Consider the following 22,352-nt stretch of genomic DNA (forward strand, 5'->3'; position numbering starts at 1 on the left):
TGCATAATTTCCAGTAATACAACAAATTCCTAAGGAAAGTATGCTCACTGTTAACATTCTGTCCAATTTTTGTACTTTCAGAGATGCAATAAATCTGTGGAGAAAGGCTATTGAGATTATATATTCTCCAGGTGCAAATGATTTTCTGACTTACTTTTAGTGAGTTTTTGTAAAATAATAGATTGCAATAGATAGGGATACCTCCTCTTAGAAGAGGCATTCACTAGCTATAATGTGATTTCCAGATTTATTGAGCTATTTCTCCTGCCTTGCAAAGACATGTCCCCCTTTTAAAGTCATGCTCCTATTTTCAAGTGAAATTGAGTAAAAATAGAATCTTTGTGTCTATGTTGAAGTTCCTGCTTTCAGCTTTCCCAGACTTTCTCCCTGGGCATGAAATATACTTTTTAATATGTTAATAGCCATGTGTGCCCATTGGATATTTAGTTAGATGGCTTTTGCCTGCTATGGACTGAACGTGTCCTCCCCCTCCATTCATATGTTGTCCTAACCCGCACTTTAACTGTAATTGAAGACAGGCTTTTAAGGAGGTAATTAAGGTTAAATGAGGTCATCAGTGTGGGGCTCTGGTTGCACAGGACTTGTGTCCTCCTAATAAGGGGAAGAGACACCGGAGCTGTTCTTGCTGTGAGCATTCAGGGAAAGGCCCAGGAATCTACAGCCTAGGACAGCAGGGAGACATTGCCTTAAAAATCAGCAGTGGCCACTAGTTCATATACGTGTTGCGATTTTCTTGTGAGTCTCCAAATAACCTTGGAGACTGTTGGCACATGGTTTGAAAGGCTACAAGGACACTGATGCATGGCAGATACAGACCACAGGTATTTGGCCATTGATAAAAACAGTTCACCAACAGGAATTTCCCAGTTTTTTGTTTTTTGTTTTCAGAGCAGCTGTTTGTTTCAATGTGTTCAGTAACATGCAGTTTTGATCACTAATTTGTCCTTTTGGAAAGATCACAGTGCTGGCCACTGTGAAGAATTATAAAGAAAATAAAGACTCCCAGACTTCATACTGAAGACACATGTATTCCTATCTGAAAACTTCCCACAAACGCCAGCTGGATGAATGTAAAAGACCAGAGAAGGTACAAACCTGTGGTCAGAATAGGAGCAAGTAGCAAAGGAAAGGTGTCAGGTAGGTTTTGGGGAGTGGCAGTTTAGGGAACTGTGAGGTAGGGAACTATTTTTTTTCCATTTTAATGAGCCTTTTGGACTGTTGAGTTTTTGATGTTAAAAATAAATATATTATTTTAATAAGATATCAATTAAATATTTTAAAAATAAATAAATTATTAACATGTATTGCCTTCCAGGGGAGTCAATTAAATAGAAAATATTCAGTTCCTTAGTTGGGCATTTCCTGAGTTACAAGTCTGAAGTAGATGCCATCTAAGAGGCAACCACTCTATCCTTGAATCTGCTTCTGACATAAAGGTTGTTGTGCCTTCACAGAAGCCATCAGAACCCAAATCTTGTTACCTGTCCCATAATTTGTCTAAAACAATTTCACACCTTTGGAAGCTCCTCTGGTCCTGAGACCCCTCTACCTGTCTTGCAAATGCTCACAGAAGACTAGGAGGTAGATGTCCCCAGATCTCTTGGGGCACATCCAGGGACTTGCTACGGTGGCTGTCACAGAAGTGAAGGCTACTTGTCCTTCACAGGGTGTCCCTGCTCCTGCTCTCCTGCTACACACAGTCCTGGCCATCCACCTTGCTCCTGGCAACACACCTCACAGAGGCAGTTTCACAGGTTAAAATTTATGGGAATAACTCATGTTTTTGAAACGTGACTTTGACTTTCCCAAGAATGCCTACTTCTGCTCAATGGAAAATAATATTGCCACTTGTAGGTACACTTCTTCACAACAGTTGCTTTCAGGATACTTATTTCGATATACAACACACCTTTTTCCAGGTGATTTTCCCTTACCCAGGGGCTTGGAAGCAGAAGTGTAGGTGCCATGACCATCCAGGGACCTCGTTTCCACTCCCTGAAGTAAGTCCCTCCTCTTCACTCTAGTGTTGCTGAGTTGATGTGCCTTTGATCCTGTCCCTGGGGCATCTAGCCCCCCAGTACAGGGCTGTCAGATCTAGTGCATGAAAACACAGGGCGCCTTGCAGTTACCAAGGCCTCCCGGAGCGTGTTTGTGCTGTTACCCCAGCTGACGGGTCTCCTCCTCTGTCTGCAGCACAGAGATGAGGCCCAGGCTTAGTAACCACAGAGCTCTTGGCACCAGAAGTGCTCTTCTCAAGAAACTGGAAAAGACAATTAAACTACACCCAAAGCAAGAGAAAGTAAGAAAGAATAAAGAAAGATTAGAGTGGAAATCAATGAAATAGAAAAGAGAAAAAAATAAAAAAAATTAATGAAATCAGAAGTTGTTAGTTTGAAACGATGGGCATATTTTACAAGCCTTTAGCTACACTGGCCAAAAAAAAAGAGAGAAAGAGACAGAGAGAGAAAGCTCAATTTATTAAAACCAGGAGTGAAAGGGGAGAATACTGACATTACAGAAATCAAAGGATTATAAGGGAATATCACAAACAAACAATTCTATGATAACAAATTAGACAGCCAAGATGAAATGGGCAAATTCCTTGAAAGACACAAACTATCAAAACTAAGTAAAAAAGAAATAACCTTATTTCTTATATCTGATTATAACAACATTAGAAATACTAGTTTTATAATTTAAAAAACTTAACTGTAAAGCAAATCTGAGGACCAGGTGGCTTCACTGGCAAATTCTACCAAATATTTAAAGAATTGACACCAATCTTTTACCAAGTCTTCCAAAAAATAAGGAAAAAGGAGCACTTCCTAAATAATTCTTTGAGGCCAGTGTTGTCCTGGATAGCAAAACCAGACAAGACTATCACAAGAAAACTAAACCAGTACACCTTATGAATATGGGCCCCAAGTCCTCAAAACAATGCTGGCAAAACAAACAAGCAGTTATAAGAAAGGATTAAATACCAAGACCAAGTGGCATTTATCCCAGAAATGCAAGTTTGGTTCAACATATGCAAATTAATTATTGTAACACATCATGTTAGTAGAATAAAGGAAAAAATAAAACAAAAAACCCAAACAAACCACACAATCACCTCAATAGATGCAGAAAAAGTATTTGACAAACTTCAATACCTTTTAATGACAAAAACACTCAACAAACAAGGAATAGAAGGGAACTTCCTCAAGCTGATAAAAGAATTAAATGAAAAATCCACAGCTAACATTGTATATAATAGTGAAACACTGAAAATTTTTCTCCTAAAATCAAGAATAAGACAAACATCATAACTGCCACATTTATTCAACAGTTATACAACCTGTGGATGTAGCCACAACAACTAAGCAGGAAAAAGAAGTAAAAGGCACCCAAATTAGAAAGAAGATGTAACTGACTTACAGATTATATGATATTATATATAGGAAAACCTTTACAGTTCCCAAAAAACCTACCAGAGCTAAAAAACAAGTGTAGCAAGGTAGCAGGATACAAGATCAACTTAAAAAATTGGTTGTATTTCTATACACTAGAATGAATAGTCCTAAAAGGAAATTGAGAAAACAACTCCATTTACAGTAATATTTAAAATATTTAGGAAAAAATTTAACCAAAAAAGTATAAGATATGTACACTGAAAACTATAAAATATTGTCAAAAGAAATAAAAGAAAATCTGGATAAGTGGAAAGACATCCTGTGTTCGTGGATTAGAAAATTTAATATTGTTAATATAGGAATACTTCCCAAATTAATCTACATAGTTATCATACCTATAAAAATTCCAACTGCTTTTTTTACAGAAATGGATAAACTGATCCTAAAATTCATATGGAATCTCAAAAGTCCCAAAATAGCCAAAAAATATTGGAAAGGAAGAACAAAGTTGGAAAGCACATGTTTCCTGATTTCAGAACTTACTGCAAAGCTACAGAAGTCAAGATTCTGTGACACTCAGATAAAGATATGCATACATATTGATAGAATTGAATTGAGAATCCAGACATCAACCATACATTTATGGTCAGTTTATTTTTGACAAGGATGTCAAGACAATTCAATTAAGAAGAGAGCTCTTTTAAACAAAGGGTGCTGAGACAATTGGATATCAATATGCAAGAAAATCAGTTTGTACCTCTATTTTTTTACCAGAGAATAGAATTAACACAAAATGGGTTAAATACTTATATGTGAGCACTAAAACTATAAAACTCATAGAAGAAATCATAGATGTAAATTTTCATGACTTTGGAGTAGGTAACGGTTCCTTGGGTAAAATACCAAAAGCACAAGCAACCAAAGAAAAAGTAGATAAATTGGATTTAATAAAAATTTAAAATTTTTGTGTTGAAAAGATGCTATCAAGAAGGTGAAAAGACAACCCACAAAGTGAGACAAATATATGCAAATCATATATTTGATAGGGGTCTAGTATCCAGAATATGTAAAGAGCTCTTACAACTCAACAATAAAAGTACAAACAGCTCAATTTAAAAATGAGTAAAGCATCTGAATAGACATTTCTCTAAGGAAGATGTACAAATGGCTAATAAGCACATGAGAAGGTTGTCAGTATCATCAACCATCAGATAACTGCAAATCAAAACCACAATGAGATAATACTTCACACTCACTCAGATGACTAGAATAGAAAAGGGGATGGCAACAAATGCTGGCAAGGACATGGAGAAGTTGCAACCCTCATACATTGCTGGTGGGAATGTAAAAATGGTATGACCACTGTGGAAAAATTTGGCAGTTCTCAAAAAGTTAAATATAAAATTACCATATTACATCGTATTTGCATTACTAGGAATATACACATGAGAATGAAAACATATCTTTGCACAAAAACTTCTCTGCAGTTACTAATAGCTGCATTCTCCATAATGGCCAAAAAGGAAAAACAACCCAAATGTCTATTAAATCATGAAAAGATAAAAAATGATGGTATACCCATAAAATGGAATATTATTCCATCATAAAAAGGACTGAAGGTCTGATAAATATCGTATCAATGAAACTGGGGAACATGCTTTGTAAAAGAAGCCTGACTCAAAAGGCCACGTGTTATATGATTTTATTTATATGAAATGTCTAGAAAGGAAAATCCAGAGACACAAAGTAGGTTAGTGGCTGCCAGAGAATGGGGTGGAGGGGGTAGCAGGGGAATGGAGGTGACTACAAAGAGGTACAGGGGTTTTTGGGTTTTTTTGGAGTGATGGAAATATTCTGGGATTAGATGGTGGTGATGGTTGCACAGTCTTGTGAATATACTAAAAACCCCTGAGTTGTGTATCTTAAAATGGTCAATTTTGTGGTACGTGAATTATGTCTCAATAAAAAAAGAAAATAAATAAAGGAGGACTTCAGTCACAACAAAAGCCCTGATTACATTAATTCAGGCAAGTAAATGCATGGGAGTTTGAAGGACTCACATAACCAATTTATACTTAATTTAAAATTGTATATAATTACAAATTGAGTTTGACAGAGAGTGTAGGACATAGCACACTTCTTTATTTTCCCCTCCCTTCTCTTTGAGGGGATAAGAAAGTTCTGACAGTCTTATACTACCTGTGACAGTCAGGGGAAGCCTCCCCTTTTGTTGGTGAGTCCCTGAGGGGATCGTTTTGCAGCTGGTGGGCGTCTGGAGGGCATTCTTTTTTTTTTTTTTTATTGAAGGGTAGTTGACAACAGTATTACATTACATTAGTTTCAGGTGTACAACACAGTGATTCAACATTTATATACATGATAATTCTAGGTACCAGCTATCACCATACCAAGTTGTTACAATATTTTGACTATATTCCTTATGCTATACATTACATCCCGGTTACTTATTTATTTTACAATTGGAAGTGTGTTCATATATATATATATATATATTTTTTTTTTTTTTTGTGAGGGCATCTCTCATATTTATTGATCAAATAGTTGTTAACAACAATAAATTTCTGTATAGGGGGGTCAATACTCAATGCACAATCATTAATCCACCCCAAGCCTAATTTTCGTCAGTCTCCAATCTTCTGAGGCATAACGAACAAATTCTTACATGGAGTACAAATTCTTACATAGTGAATAAGTTACATGGTGAACAGTGCAAGGGCAGTCATCACAGAAACTTTCGGTTTTGTTCATGCATTATGAACTATAAACAGTCAGTTCAAATATGAATATTCATTTGATTTTTAAACTTGATTTATATGTGGATACCACATTTCTCTATTATTATTATTTTTAATAAAATGCTGAAGTGGTAGGTAGATACAAGATAAAGGTAGAAAACAGAGTTTAGTGTTGTAAGAGAGCAAATGTAGATGATCAGGTGTGTGCCTGTAGACTATGTGTTAATCCGAGCTAGACCAGGGCAATAAAACATCCACGTATGCAGAAGATTTCTCTCAGAACATGAGGGGGGAGGTTCTAAGCCTCACCTCTGCTGCTCCCCATTTTCTCACCAGATGGCCCCCTGCGACTGTGCCTGTCTTAGGTTGTTCCTCCCTTGAGGAATCTTACCCGTCTCTGGCTAACCAGTCATCTTCCGGGGCCATACAGGGAAATGTTAAGTTGGTAAGTGAGAGAGAAGCCTTATTGTTTGAAAAGGTTAGCTTTTTACTTCTTTGCGTATTTATGCCCTGTGGCTTCTATGCCCAGCATTTGTCTTGAGGTGTCTTTACCACTTGGAAGAATTATGATACTCGGTAAATTCACCATGTGGCACGAGTTCTATTTAAAGGTTGTGATTAGGTAGGAAGAAGAAAAGCTATAGAAGTAGCAGGCGGAAGAAAACATGGGAAGATTGATTATTTCTTTGACATATCTTCTTGTAGAGTAACTTCAGCATGGATAGGTTTTAAACTACTAATTAAATTGTGCACACACATTAACATAATAGGAATATAGTTACCTAACCAAAGCATACCTGTAATTACCAGCCATCTCCAGTGAAACCAAGAAAACCAGTTAGGCACCTTAGGCATTTGTGAAAACTTATCTATGATATGGTGGATATTGTCCGACTGAACTTAAACAGTCTGAGAGAATTCAGATAAATTAGAACAACCCATTCCTGGGGACTGTTCATATCCCATATGTTCTTTTAACAATAAATAGTCTGTGGTTGTAAGATTTTGGAGTGCTACAATTTGCACTTCTCCTAATTCTTGGTTGAGTTCCAACAGTATAGATCCAGTCCAATTTGTTGTTTTACTGTATGCACAGGCCAGCTTAGATATCTCCTTCCTCATTCCCATGGCAAGTCCAGGAACTGGTGGGATGAGTGCATCTACACCTGTAGCAGTGTGTGGATCTTTGTTGGAGTTTTTTTCTGATCATCTTCTGTCATGAGTCTTCCCGAGAGTGCTGATGTTGGAAGTTCTTTTTCATATCGTATCTTAGTTCATTTTCGGGGTAGCCAAATTAGGCTTTGATCCTCTGTATAAACACAAACAGACCCTTTGCCTACACTTTTATATGCCCTTTATATCATTGTGTAGAACTCATTGGAGGTCACCACATAGGAACTGCTTTTTTTTTTTTTTTAATCATTAATCTACACTTACATGACGAATACTTTGTTTACTAGGCTCTCCCCTATACCAGGTCCCCCCTATATACTCCTTTACAGTCACTGTCCATCAGCGTAGCAAAATGTTGTAGAATCACTACTTGTCTTCTCTGTGTTGTACAGCCCTCCCCTTTGGAGGGCATTCTTGTTGACCTTGGTCGGAGCGTATTTTTCCAGGGCTTCCAAGTCTCACTTCTTAATTTTGGGAGTCTTGCATATCTCTTAGCTTCCTCAATAAGTCCTTCACATCTTGTGGTATTTCTCAAATATAAAAGCTCCAGAAAGGTAAGATTTGGCTAACTTTTGGGGACAAAGAAGTAAAGTACCTACAACAGAGAAAACAAAACACTCAACAAATTGTCTTGCCTTGTAAGCAGAGGAGAAAGACACCTGGAATGACTTCTACCAAAACGTGTTGAGTGGTTTTCTTTAGATGGTGGGAATAATAATGATTTTAAATAGATGATTTTAAGTAGATGACCAATTGCAACCATATATAGCTAATAGATGTCAAGAAATTTGCAAAGTAATAGGGAATGTGATCCAACTGATGATGTGAATGATAGAAATGCACCTAAAACATTTACTGTGGTGCTTTCAAATAGTAACTTACAAAAGAGAATCGTTGCTCCAGTTTAGCTCAGTAGCAAACTATTCAAAACACATAATATGGTTCCTTCAAAGCTATGATTTCCTTTGGTATTCATCCCTGAATACTTACTCAGTGTGGCTGAGATCACAGGCTCCGGAGCTGACCACCGCTCGGTTCCACACTCAGATCTGAGGTTTACCAGCCACGTTGCCACCTGTGGGTTAACTTCTGCTGCGCTCGGTTTTTTTCACATATGATACCAGCACCTCCTGGACAGGTATGTTGGTGCTATAACAAAGACAGGACTTAGTACAATGCATTTAATACATATAAAATAAAGTATTACTATACCCATTTACTTTAAGCAACACCCCTAGGCAAAGTTTATTGGTGGAAGTAAGTTCGGCCTTTCCCTGTATAAACGATAAGCAGCAGAGTACAAAAGCAAAGGCGGTACGACCTAGAAATTGGTTTCCAGAAGCACTTCTGATACTAAGGCTCTCAGTTTAGGTGTGAAAATCACTTCTGATCTGAGACTTGAGTGATTACTGACTTGAAGAGCTGCTTATGGTCCCTCTAATCAGAACTGACGCTTTTAAATTCTACTGATTAAACTTAGATCTAATGATTCTAATGATCAAACTAAATGTGTTGTAGAGAAGCAGACCCCAGGGTAGGCTTGGGACAAAGTAGTAGCAATGGGTTCGTGGTCACAGATGTGCCTGCCATGTGTTGATTAAGTCTACAGTCTGAGAATTAGCGTCTGTGGGGCTGAGGCTGTGTTCTGACTGCACGGTGCCCTTCGGCTGGGAGGCCTGAGTCCCTGTTTACTCCCGGCCTCATTAGTCCCTGGGAAAGTCACCAAGTTCCATCTCTGCATGTGTAGTGTGGGGTCAAATCTGTTTTTCCTTAATATGCAATTTTCTTATAAAGACAACCTTGGCCTCCAGAATTTCTGGGCAATTTTCTTTGTGAAAAATGAAGCTGAAAAAATGATCTCGTCCACTCTGCAGTTCCCCTGGGGTTCATGTCCATTGCTGGATTTTTTGAGTTGTTCACATTATAGAAGAAGCTATTTTACATCCTTTCAAATGAACTTGGAATATTATAGATTAATAGATTGATATTATAGATTATATTTATATTTATTATAGATTATAGATTAGTAGTTAATAGATTGATAGTGACTTTATGAATTAGTATCAAATTCCAAGGATATGAAAATTAATGTCAAATTATTTTCCATTTTGAATGGTAAGATTTATTACTGGAAACATACAATTTGGAAAATATAAGTGGAAAATGGAGATAGTATCTCTGCATACTTAAGGCTTAGTGAAACCAGTCTGGATATAATGAGGAATTAATTATTATTCTATAATTAATCCCAAAGGTGGTTTTACTTTGAAAATTAATGTCAATTTCTCTGAAACTTAATGCATCAAACATTGCAGAATGCTTTCCTGATCTGTTAGGAATAAAATTGAATGTTACTTTTCTTCATTTGGACAGTATGAGGTTTCCCAGGGGATAATATTTTTATTAAATCACAGGGACAACATGATATATGCTAAATTTTGATTGGAACAGACTATTGGCAATTGTTTATTGGTCATGGATGTACCTGATATATTTGGCTAAATATTCTGATTAAGTCCATAGTCTGAGAATTCATTACGACACTTAACTTGGTATTTTATTTAAAAACCCAGATATTTTCAACTTGCAATTCTCTCTTCCTCTGCAATAAACCAGACCTTTTAACTCATACCTAGATATTCAATGCCTTATAATTGATTTTCCACTTTTAGTTCATCTTTTCCTAGCACCAACATCAAATTAATCAACCTAGGTGGTGTCCCTCCATTCCATAAAAATTACTAATGAGCCCCTGTCACTCTACAGGAGAATGCATGACCTTCACTTGAAATACTGAGTCTTTCACAACCTAGTTAGTCTATCTTTCTAGCTTGTTCTAAAATATTACTTTAGAGACACTCACTTTAGTTCAGGCAAACTGGCCTAGTGGACCTATTGCAAATTTGTTTATACTTTCCTTCCTGTAAACTGGCAGGGTGTTTGGACCCCATGAATCAGAATTCCAGTGAGTGTGTGGCTTATGAGGGATGGATGCTTTTTTAAAATGCAGTTTCTTTGTTACACTTCTCGTCTATTGAATTAGAAGATCTGAGTGCAAGGCTCCCATATATGCATTTTTGGCAAACATTAGATGATTCTGATTCATACTGAATGCTGTCTTCATCTTTCCAGCCGCCTGTCATACAACTCGCTAGCAAGTCTACCTATTGGAATTCTTCTATGTAACTCTGAGTCCTTGAGAACTTGCTTCAAATCTCACCTTCCACAAAAAAACTTTTTCAGGTCCCTAAGAAAGATAGATTTTATTTTCTTTACTTTAATACTGCTTATTGTGAAAGCTTCTCATATAAGACTTACATTCTATGTCTCTGGTCCTGTGTCATCAATGGAAAAATCCCTTAAAGCAGGGGATTTGAGCTTTTTTCCTTGACCCATATATAACAAATATATTTTACACTAGAGTATAATTCACACACACACACACACACACACACACACACCTGAATTGAAACAAATTTTACAAAACCATTTACCATTATTGCAATAAAACCCTTTTGGCTATTCCTTTTCTGTTGTATTATATTCTGTCTATTACATTAAAAGCATTCATAGAGATATACTTAAAAGTATCATCATTCATGGGTCACTATAGATGAGCTGGTTTGCACCCAGTAAAGCTCACTGTAATGTGTTCCCAATGATTTAATTCCTGGAAAAATCATTAGTCTTGCTAATAGAAAACAGATTATTTCAAAATGGTTAGATTGTGAATTGGTTGAAATTGATTATTCAAATGCAAAAAGTTTAACTGGCTATATGATCATTTTGATTTGAGCTGGTTTCTTCCAGTATTGTTTGCCTGGCAAAGAATTTAAAAGGCTAATGTAGTCTGAGCTGGTTAATAAGAATATATTAAAATAGATGAAAATAGTTGGATTTCTCCATAGATTCAGGTATAGCATCTGTCTCTTAAGAGTTAGCTAAGCCCTTACATTTTCCTAAAATAGTCCCCTGTCCCTAATCAAACCTTGTCTCTCTGTCAGACTCTGAGCATATCTATTAAAGTTGATGAGATAAGCTGATGATTATAGCAAGTAGACCATTTTCTAATCAGTAACCTAGCATGGTCTATTTGTATACTAAGGTATCAATAAATATTTATAAATAAATAAATAATGAAGAAACTATGTCTTAATATCTGAATTTTTATTAGCTGATATAGGTTTAATAAAACTATAATCTGACACTTCATTAATTTCACCGTAAGCTATTGCAACCCATTCCAGATTTTTAAAAAGTTTAGAAATATTTGTAAGAAAACTGTATTATTTCTATCCCCTAATTTATTTATTGAAATAATTTATGTCAGTATGTACTCACATATTTATTTTATACTTGGGTTCTAATACAATACTATTGTTACTTATTTTATTGTTCAAATTGTTCCAGCTTTGCCCACTGGGAGTTCATACAAATCGGCCCTGGCGTTTCTCTGATATGACCCACATTTTTTCTTGGTGCTTCCTTCCTTTCTGGCACTGCAGATACTCCAGGCTCAGCTTACAGTTTCAGGTCCCTGTCCTGGGATCACCTATATATTCAAGTAACGTTATGCACTGTAATAAAAGAGATGGCTTCCTGACAAATTTTAAAATACAGAGACTAAACAAAGGAGGAGAAATTAGTAAAGATAAAAGTAGATATTAATGAATTAGAAAATAGGAAAATAGTAGAACAAATCTAAATGGCAGTTCCTTTAAAACTATCCGTTTTGTTTGTAGAAATTCTTTGTTGAAAGAAAACTGCTTTTGGAAACTACCAACAAAATAAACAAACTACTAGCTAGCCTTTCAACACAAAAGTAAGAAGACAGAAATACACAAAATTAGAAGTGACAAGAGAAAATAACCATCAAAACAAAAAATTTTAAATGAGATGAATTTGCACAATCTATGCAAAGAGATTTGAAAGCTTTGATAAATGGATAATAATGCAGAAAAATACAGTTTATCAAAATTGATCTTGTCATGGTAGGAAATCTAAACAGATTAGTTACCATAGGAAAAAAGTAGAGAAAGGAAAGATCTCTCACTCAGTAAACATTTAGCATATACCAGGTCCAGATGATTTCATAGGGAAATTCTATCAACTTGTTAAAAAGATACTTCAAATACTATTTAAATGATTCTAAATCATGGTCAAAGAAGGAGAACACAAAAATTCATGTTTTAAAAAACCTGAGATGGCCATATATATTATGCACATTTTATTACAACTTATGTATTTGATTAACAGTATTTTTTGTATATCCTGTGGGCTAGGATGTGTGAGTTCTAAATTAGTCTTTTAATGTCTAGCTTCACACTTAGTAAAGAGATATAATAATTCATTCCGTCATTCCCATACTGATGAATATTCAAGTTGTTTCCAGTTTTTGCCCTGCAAGTAATGCTATATTAAACATCCTTGTATATACATTCTTTGAGGCCAGTGTTTTGTTTTGGTAGGACTAACAGGCAAGTCAGGGTGAAGAGAAATAGAAATTATTTTAGGAAATAAATAAAACACCAAACTGGACCTGGTATATGCTGAATGTTTACTAAGTGAGAGATCTTTCCTTTCTCTACTTTTTTCCTGTGTTAACTAATCAGTTTAGATTTCCTGCCATGACAAGATCAATTTTGGTAAACTGTATTTTTCTGCATTATTATCCATTTATCAAAGCTTTCAAATCTCTTTGCATACATTGTGCAAATTCATTTTTTTATGAATGTCATTACACTTTAACGAATTCCTAATTCAGTCTCCTTTTTCGTTTATGCAACTAACCAGTGACAAAAATATGAAATAAGACAAAGCCAACCAAAACTTGACTTCCCGTGATGCCGAACATTTGGATGGAAAATTTCACTTGATCAGCTAAACATTTCAAAAGATCTAAATTTTTGACATTGTGTTGACAAAGAGCCAGGACTAGCTGAATTTTGTAATATTTATCTAAATATTTTTACATAATACTCAAAATTTTAGCAATCTCCCCAGAACTTAAAAGTATGTAGTTTCATGGCAAATTTTTCTAAAATAATGGGGTGCAAATAAATCAAGCTCTATTTTATGACTCACACTTTCAAGTCAATAAATTTATTCACATCTTGTAACATTTAAACTCCAAGAGTGTTAAGCCATGCATGTAAAGTGCCTGGCTGAGAGAAGAGAGGCCAGTTCACTGCGTACATCAGGAATGCGGGGTCCGTCATTAAATTGTGTCATCACAATGTTAGCCCAGGAGAGCCTAGTTAGCTAATGCTGATTTTGAGTTTTGATTGATTTGGTAGTTTCAAGACATAGTGTTGTGAAATCTACTAAAGGAAATCCATATTAACTATTCATAATGTAATGAAGGTGTCTGAAAAGATTATTTACATAGTAAACTTTATATTTTCTTAATTTTGGAGTTAGCACTATAAAAATATTACTGGATATGTACTCTGGTATAGCAAACAAATGGGAAACGCTGAGAGACTGAATTGTTTTTACTTGTTTCATTAAAAAAATTTAGTTTCCCCACTATGCATGCAAAGCCCAGGGGAAAATATATTGAGAAGGAAATAAAGATATTTACAGAAGCCAGGCAATTTTTTAAAATGCTGCACTAGTCCTTAACTTTTAAAATCATGATTGTATCCACCTTGTGAGCATACTGACAGATTAAAAAAGAAGTAGTTTTAGATTTTTTAAAAGTAAGGTATGGATCTCACAGCACAGTATACTGTGACAAAAAAACAGTAACAATCTATAGTGTTTTCACTTCTTTTAAGTGCTTGAGAATAGAAAGGATGCTTAAATATAAGGGCCTATTTTTAGGATTGGAAAAATGTTTGTTAAAATTGGATGAAATTTATTAAGTCAGATGATTTTTAGTAACACTTTCACTGTATAGTCAACAGGCTAGAATAGATTTTAAGGTAACTTGTCTCTCTGTGCTTTTCACTGACCATGTTTTAAAACAAAAGCTAAATAGCAGTTTGTGGGCTGTCTGCCATCTGAATATTTGTACTTGCTTAAGAGGAGAGCTAGGTAACTAGTAATGTTTTAATGATCCTTTTTGTAACAATAGGGTCATTTTGATTCTCTAGATCTCTTTTCCCATCCAAAAATGAAGAGTTGAACTGTATCGTCTATATTCCTCACTTGTTCAAATCCCATGAGTCTATCTGACAATCTGTGAACATCAAGTTTCCAGAATTTCAATGTGCAAATGACCAGGGAAGCGAGAGGTGGGGGGCGGGAGGCGGAACGACAAGGGGATCCAGTACCTCCCTCCTAATAATTCATGTACCACCCCAGGTCCCAAAGGAGCAGGTAATGGAGACAACCACACTTCCAGTCGGGGGAAAGGGGACTGTGCTGGAAAACACCAAGAAAAGATTGTTTGCTTTTGCAATAGTCAGATGCAGGTTAAGGCACCGGGGTGTTGACATGCTGCCACGGGAACCTCTCAGCATCCTGGTATTTCCTGAGGGAGGGATATTATTTATTGGCTCCTTCCAGCATCTCCTTCCCCAAGTAACTTGAAACATATATTCTCAGACATGCAAATCACATGTCTACTCTCCCTAAGCTCAAATTAAAAACCTAGCATGGGGCTTCTGGTTTCATTTCAGATATGTAGGACTAGAAATAGCATCATTTCTTCCTACAATAAAAGCTTAGGCAAACTGTTATGACTTTCCATGGACCTCACAGGGAACGGAAGTTTTAGGGCAGAAAACTTACCTGAGAATTGGAGAGAGACAGGCAGCTGTAAGGAGAAACAAGTTGCGTGCACGTGCTTACCTCAGACAGAATGCCACATAATTTGGTAAGAAGGTTAAAGTAGAAATTTTTAATGAACTGCTAACGGCTGAGTTTAGGCTAATGTGAATGATGCAAACGAATGCCAGGAAGCTTCCCTGGCTACGTTAATTTCAGACAACTCTCGGACAAAGAGGATACATTCTGGTAAAGGGATCAGTTCTCAAAGAAGGCACGGCTCCCCTGAACGTATGTAGACCTAAAAATGGAACTTGAAAATGAACCGAAAGTTGATCAATCTGAAAGGAGAAATACACAAATCCACAACTATGGAATGAAAACTTCGATATTCTTCTTTCAGTATTTGATAGAAGGAGTAGGCAGAAAGTCAGTAGGGTGCAGATGATCTGAACTATAGGTGTAGAACCATGATCAGCTGTATGAAGAATCAATCAATATACTTGATATGGTTATTTAATGATATGTACCCTGATCATTTTTATCTATATCCTATAGATTCTGATACATTGGGTCATCATTATTATTTTTTTTAAGTAAGTCTGTAATATTTCTATGTCCACTTTCAGGAAAGAGATTATTGTGAATATTTTTCCCCTTTTTGTTTTTATTTTGATATTGTTAATATACAATTACTTGAACAACATTATGGTTACTAGACTCCCCCTGTTATCAAGTCCCCGCCACATACCCCATTACAGTCACTGGCCCATCGGTGTAGTAAGAAGCTACAGAATCATTACTTGTCTTACTGTGAATATTTTTTAAAAGCTAATAGTCAAGAGAACTTTTGCTTTTACCTGTTGTTTATACAATTTATATTTTTAAAGTGTATTAGATTGACTGTGGCATAAAATACACTCACTTTTTGGTACATGTTCCATGTGTACTTGGAAAGAAGATATATTTTCTACTATCAAGGTTAAGTGTCACCTTGCTGATTGAGTTGCTCAGGTATTCCATATCCTTATAATGTCTGTGACTTTATTACTCATGAATTGAGCAAGGTAGATTAAAACCTACAATTATTGTGTGTCTGTCTATGCTGCAAACACATGATTTCTGCCTTATGCAAGTTTTCTCTATTATTGGACACATAAATATCAGTAGTTACATCTCTTGTAAATTGTGGCTTTGGGCCCTAGAAAGTATCCCACTTTGTGCTTTCAAATGCTCTGATTGCTGCCTCATCAGATGTTAACATCCCCAGATTGCTATCTTCATGTTTTTAGGCTGGTATATATTTGTTCAGAAGTCCTTATTCTACCTTTTTTATGGACATTCAAAGCCACCAGATTTTAAGGCGGCCCATGGGCTTGTCCGGTGGGCTTACTGGCCGTGGTCTAGGTGATCATCCTAACCGTCATCCTGACACTTCTCTGTGAGTCCCTGTCAATTACAGTAATGGTTTCTTCTGATTGCTGAGAGCTGCAGGTGTACGAAGAGCCCTCTGCACACACACACACACACACACACACACACACACACACACACACACACTCACACAGCTTTTATCAGTTTTATATACTGAGTTTCAACATATGATGGTTGACTGCTCGAAGTTAAGAAATAATTACTCTAAAATATTTGTTCTCCAAGAAGAAAGAACTGGTGAACCTGATAAGGCCAAATCCCTTAGTTCCAGCATCAGAGATTCCCAGTAGTAGGTTTATGTGGGTCTGAACTATTTTTAATGAAGCAAGTTGCTGATTATGATGTAGGTGGTCTTCAGACAATCGCTTGGAAAAAGCAAAAACCAATTTGCAAGAGGAGCAAAAGACTGGCATTCAAAAATGCCTCCCCTGTTGGCCAAACCTACCCCTGCAGGCCTGCAAGCAGCTCCTCTCCTGGGACTGCCTGTTGAATGTGTTTGGCTCACGCTGCGCCTTGGCCAATATTTCTGTCTCCATCTGATATGTGTTAACTTTGTCCTACTCTTCCTGAAGTCCAGCTCAAATTTCATGTTCTCCATTTTACTGACACGTACCTAATTTAGCCTGCAATGATCAGAAGGATGAATTTGGCTAAGTGCTACTGTTTTCCTTAATGAGAGCAGTAATTGCTTAGTTTAAAATTTCCTGACCTCATCACCTTGGTGAAGGGCTTGGCTCTGACTGCTTCTCTTCTGGCATCTGGAACCCTTGCTGGACCTGTAGGTGCGCCTGGCTTGAGCCTGCAGGCGTGGAGGCAGTGCTGACCCGGAGGTGTGCCTAGGGGCAGCATGGAGAGCGCGTCCAGGTGAGCCGTCCCGGAGCGAGGGCTAGAAATCAGGGCCCAGAGGAGGGCACGTTCTTGGTACAAGGCAGGAGCCTCGCCTGCAACTGGACCCCAAGCCCCATCTTTGCAGAGGCCACAGGCCTGGGCACGGGTGGAGCGCCCTGGAAGACACGGTGATGGAGGGACAGAGTCACACATGACAAATTAAACTTTGTTCTCATTAAAAAGGGTAAGAAAACAAAGAAGACCAGGTGTGAGGGGTCGCAGCCTGCTGTTCTCAGTTCCCTCCCGCAGACACCACCTGTGGCCCCTGTTTTTCTTCCCCCGCGACCTCCTTCAGTCTCATCTTCGGGGTTCCTCAGTGCTGAAGGGTGGGGGGCAAAAAGAAGGAGCAACCTCTGCCGTGCTGATGGCCACAGTCCTGGTCAGGACCCAAAGCCGGGATGACGCACACACACTTAGCAGCCCAGGGTGAAGACCCCTCAGACTGAGATTGACGGAAAGCTCGTTTGATTTTCCCGGTTTTTTTTTTTTTGTTGATTGATGTGTTGAGCACATGCGAGGGGCTCAGCATGCAACAGGAGCCCAGGCGGAGGGCAGCATGGAAACAAGTTGACAGATGTTGGAACTGTGGCATTTCGCATGGCTCAGGTTATAAAGAAAATGAAGGGGGGCAGTTGACTGCAGAGAATGAAGAACTGCAGGGTTTTAGATACCGTGATAGCCAAGGGGTCCTCGAGGGGGTGAGGGTGTCTGCTCTGAAGTACACCCAGCACTCAGGCGAGTGAGGATATGAGGGCACCTGCCCGGGCAGAGGGAGCCCCGAGTGAGCAGCGAGGAGCAGGAGCAAGGCTGGGCCTCTGAGGACGAGGAGGAAACGAAGTAGCTGGGTTCTGGCTGCACAGGCTGGAGGAGAGGAGCAGGAATCGGGTGGGCGTGGGGGTGGGGGTGCGTCCCTAGGGCTCCGGTAAGAGACTGGCCAGTATTCTAAAAGCCAAGAGCAGCAACCTGAAGGCTTTAGGCAGGAGAATAAAGCAATGGGATGAAGAACTACTACGGCTGGTGAGCAGGCAAGGGACCGTCTGGTGTGGCTTCACTTGAGGGTGTCGGATCGGCCGTCCTAGATTCTGTTCCTCTTTGTCTTGTTTTAACTGTGTCCAGAGCCAAGCAGGGGACTGTGGGCAAACTAACCTCTTTTGAAGAGCATCAGGTTTAAAAGAATCTCTTTTTTTTTTGGAGAGTTTTGAAGACCATAAAATGCTTGAATATTGGTAGGCTGCCCGTGAGAGAATGACCACCAGATCGGTTTAAAGTGCAAAAGGCTTTGACAACGCATGTCAAGAACACAGTATTCCCAGTCCATGGCACGAGGAGCAGAAGTGCAGCAACTCTCTCATTACGACCTCCTGCATTCATTTTTTGTTGGTTGTTAGTATATTGTTTAATCTGTAGAATTTGTACATTGCTGGGAAAAAACGGTGAAAAACACTCACTCCTTCTCAAGTACAAGTCATGTATTTTATAATAAAAGCCAAATACATGAGAGAAACCTAAGGAAGTTTTATTTCTATCCCTTTCAATTTTCTTCTCTTTCAATAGATGATGAATTCTCTTCTGTTGCTACAAGTTCAAAAAGAGGAGGCAGATGGTAGGAAGGAAGGAATAAAATTTAGATGAAGTAGTCATGCAACCAAAACTATCAATGATAAAGATGACTATGTAAACACTGGCCTATTTCCAAATAATTAGGTAGTATTTTTAGAATATGTTCAAATCAGTTAAATAAAACTACTAAAAATGCTTGTGTAATTCTTTACCTAAGTATAAAGCATTTGGCTCTTAAAAGATATATTTGATCTGATTGCCTATAAAATCTGAATAACCAATGTCTCCATCTCCTGATTAGCTTCAGAAAAATCATGCTCATATATTTTCTTTTTAAGATGAGTGGTTTAATTTCATGAAGAGTATATGTCCTTGTGATAAATATTTAAGAAATACATAAAAATAATAAGAATGTTTTTAAAAATCAGTCCATATTTCATCACTTAGAAATAAAAATGGAAGATAATGTGATTTCATCCAGAATATCTCTCCTCTCTCTTTCTCTTAATGTGTGTGTGTGTGTGTGTGTGTGTATATAAAATATCTACATACAAACATTCCTCTTCCTTAAATGTGTATACTTTATATATATGTATCTTAATATATATAGGCATTACATATATGTATTAATGTGTGCATACATATATATAGACATTCCTCTTCCATATATATGTCTTTTATTTGGTTTTCTTCCACTGTCAGATTTGTTTGCCTCCATGTTATGAAGAAGTACTCATTGGAGCTGCTTCTCTTGAGTTTTGAATCCTTATGAATGTTTATATATATATATATATAGAGAGAGAGAGAGAGAGAGATTTTAGGAAGGAAAAGGAAGTAATATATACAAATAAGTAATAGGCCATATGAGATATTAGGTATATTTTAAGGAAAACAGAATCACAGGATACATTCTATTTTAATAAAATAAATAATGACTGTTTTTTCATTTAACCAAAGAGAAGTTAGTAAAGGAGTTGCTAAACTTCCAATAAATTTTCCTTCCAACAAACTTTAATAAATCCTAGAAGATCCTTCTAAAGCTAACTGAAAAAATCTATGAAAAACTTAAAAGCTGGTGACTCTTTTTAAGCTAAATATTTCAACAACTGTCAGTTGACTTCCCTGCTAAAAGGATGAATAAATGCCCCTTTAAGCTTCCCCAAATGTACTCTCCCACACCTCCTACTCTTTCTGACTTCGATATGTTTCAAATTTTATATTCTCTTGTGTAGCCGTAATTTCCACAACTGTTTGGTTTTGTACTAATCTGAAATCCATCATGAGTGCCTTTTGCTATGGCTTCTCCATCTCAGAGTCCCTTATTAGGTTTTTCTTTTATTTGGTGTTCTTCCACTGTCAGATTTGTTTGCTTCTTATGAAGAAGTACTCATAGGAGCTGCTTTTCTTGAGTTTTTGAATGCTTATGAATGTTTTTCTGTTTTCTTCACAGTTGAAGGAAGATTAGTTAAATTTGCATTTGCTTCCACTCATCCATTTACTCAACATTATTCGTTGAGCTCGTGATATGTGCCAGGTCTTAATGAAGCAGAGAGAAGAGCACAGTAATGCTCCTGCTTGTATGAAGCGCACATCCGTTGTGGACAGAAAGAGGGGGCACCTGAGAGGGTTCATACTGTGGTGTATGCTGTGGAGAAGAAAAGCAGGGTAATGGGCTGGGTACCTGGGAGACCCTTCAGGTGACAGTGAGACAGTGCCTCCTTGAAGGTGACATTCGAGTGGCGATAGGAATGCCAAGAGGAGCCAGTCAAGTGGAATCAAGCCAGTCAAAGCTGGAAAGCATTCCAGGCAAAAGATACACAAGAAAAGCAAGTGCACAGATGCCAGGGCAGAAAGGAAAAGCTTTCTGAGGACGTGGAAGGGCAGAGAGAAGGCCTGTGTTTGCTGAAGTGCAGTGAAGTGCAGCGTAGTGAATGGGACGGAGGCCCTTGGTGGGAGATGGCTCAGAGAGGTGAGGAAGGCAGATGATGTAAGCCTGACGGTCCAATGTAAACGATTTGGGGCTTTGTCTAACTGCAGTGGGAAGTCCACTTTCTGCCCTAGATACTGTCCCTTTTACCTGTGACTCATCATGGCACACTTCTTGAAAGGGTTGTCCCCAGTTTCTTATCTAATGTTATGTCTTCATCTACTCTTCAGGCCTCTGTCATCATTGCTCTAAGACCTCATTGACAAAACTATCACTTATATGTAGAATCTAAAAAAAAAACCCAGAAAGTAGAATGGTGATTACTAGGGGCTGGGGGATAGGGAATGTTGGGAGATATTGGTCAAAGGTATAAACATGAAGTTAGCAGAGGAGTAAGTTCTGGGAAGCTAATGCACAGTATTGTGACTGTGGCTAACAAAACTGTATTACATGAAAATTACTACATTGAAAGTTACTAAAAGACAAGATCTCAAATGTTCTCACCACAAAAAAGTGAGGTGATGGAAATGTTAGCTAATGCCACAGTAATAATCATATTGCAAAACATGTATATCAAGTCAACATGCTGTGCACCATAAAGTCACACAGTGTTATATGTCAATTACAGTTCAATAAAATATAAAAAATTAAAAACATTAAAAAATAAACCAGAAAGCCAATTTATGAAAACAAAAACAGAATAAGGGTAGAAATGGCAATAAGAATGCTTCATGTAGTGGTCATGTCTCTGCTCTTAGCTCTTACAAATTCTGCAGTGGCATCTGATCAGCTGATTGCTCTCTTTTTTCCATTGGCATATCTGATAAGACTTTTCATTGTTTCTCTTTTATCTTACTGAGGACTCCTTTTTGGTCTTCTTTTGAATATTTATATACTTTCCTGTGTGACTGTACAAAGTCCCATTACTTCACTATCATCTGTGTAACACCATCTCCCAAATCTCATTATCCTGGACTTCCCCAGAACTCCAGTTTCATGTATCAACTGCCTGTTTGACTTTTACATTTGGATGTTTACTATGTATCTTAAGTACGACATGGCCAAAATCAAACTATTATTTGTCTGTCCCAAACTTGTGATCTGAGAGACCTCCTCCTCTCAGTCAATGCCCCCCAATTCCACTCAGTTGCTTAAATGAAACATCTCAGCATTCTCGATTGTTCCATTTCCCTTTCATTCTTCAGAAAAACTGTCACTTTATATTGAAAATACACCACAGCAAGCACAATTCTCTCTACGATGACCAGGCTCAATATTATTTTCATGTGCAACTCAGAGATTTAAAAAATTATATGAGCCTAAACAATTCTTGGAACAAAAGTAAAAGTTGGGAAATAAATGTTCCTCTAGCCATTTGGAATTGCATTGTTACTTGTAACAGCCAACTACAGTGGTTTTAAAAATTTACGAGTTCATTCTTGTGAAAAAAAAGAAAAAACAACCTAAAAGTAGGCTCTATGAGCTTTC

Source organism: Manis pentadactyla, chromosome 16 (genome assembly GCF_030020395.1).
Source record: "Manis pentadactyla isolate mManPen7 chromosome 16, mManPen7.hap1, whole genome shotgun sequence".
NCBI lineage: Eukaryota > Metazoa > Chordata > Mammalia > Pholidota > Manidae > Manis > Manis pentadactyla.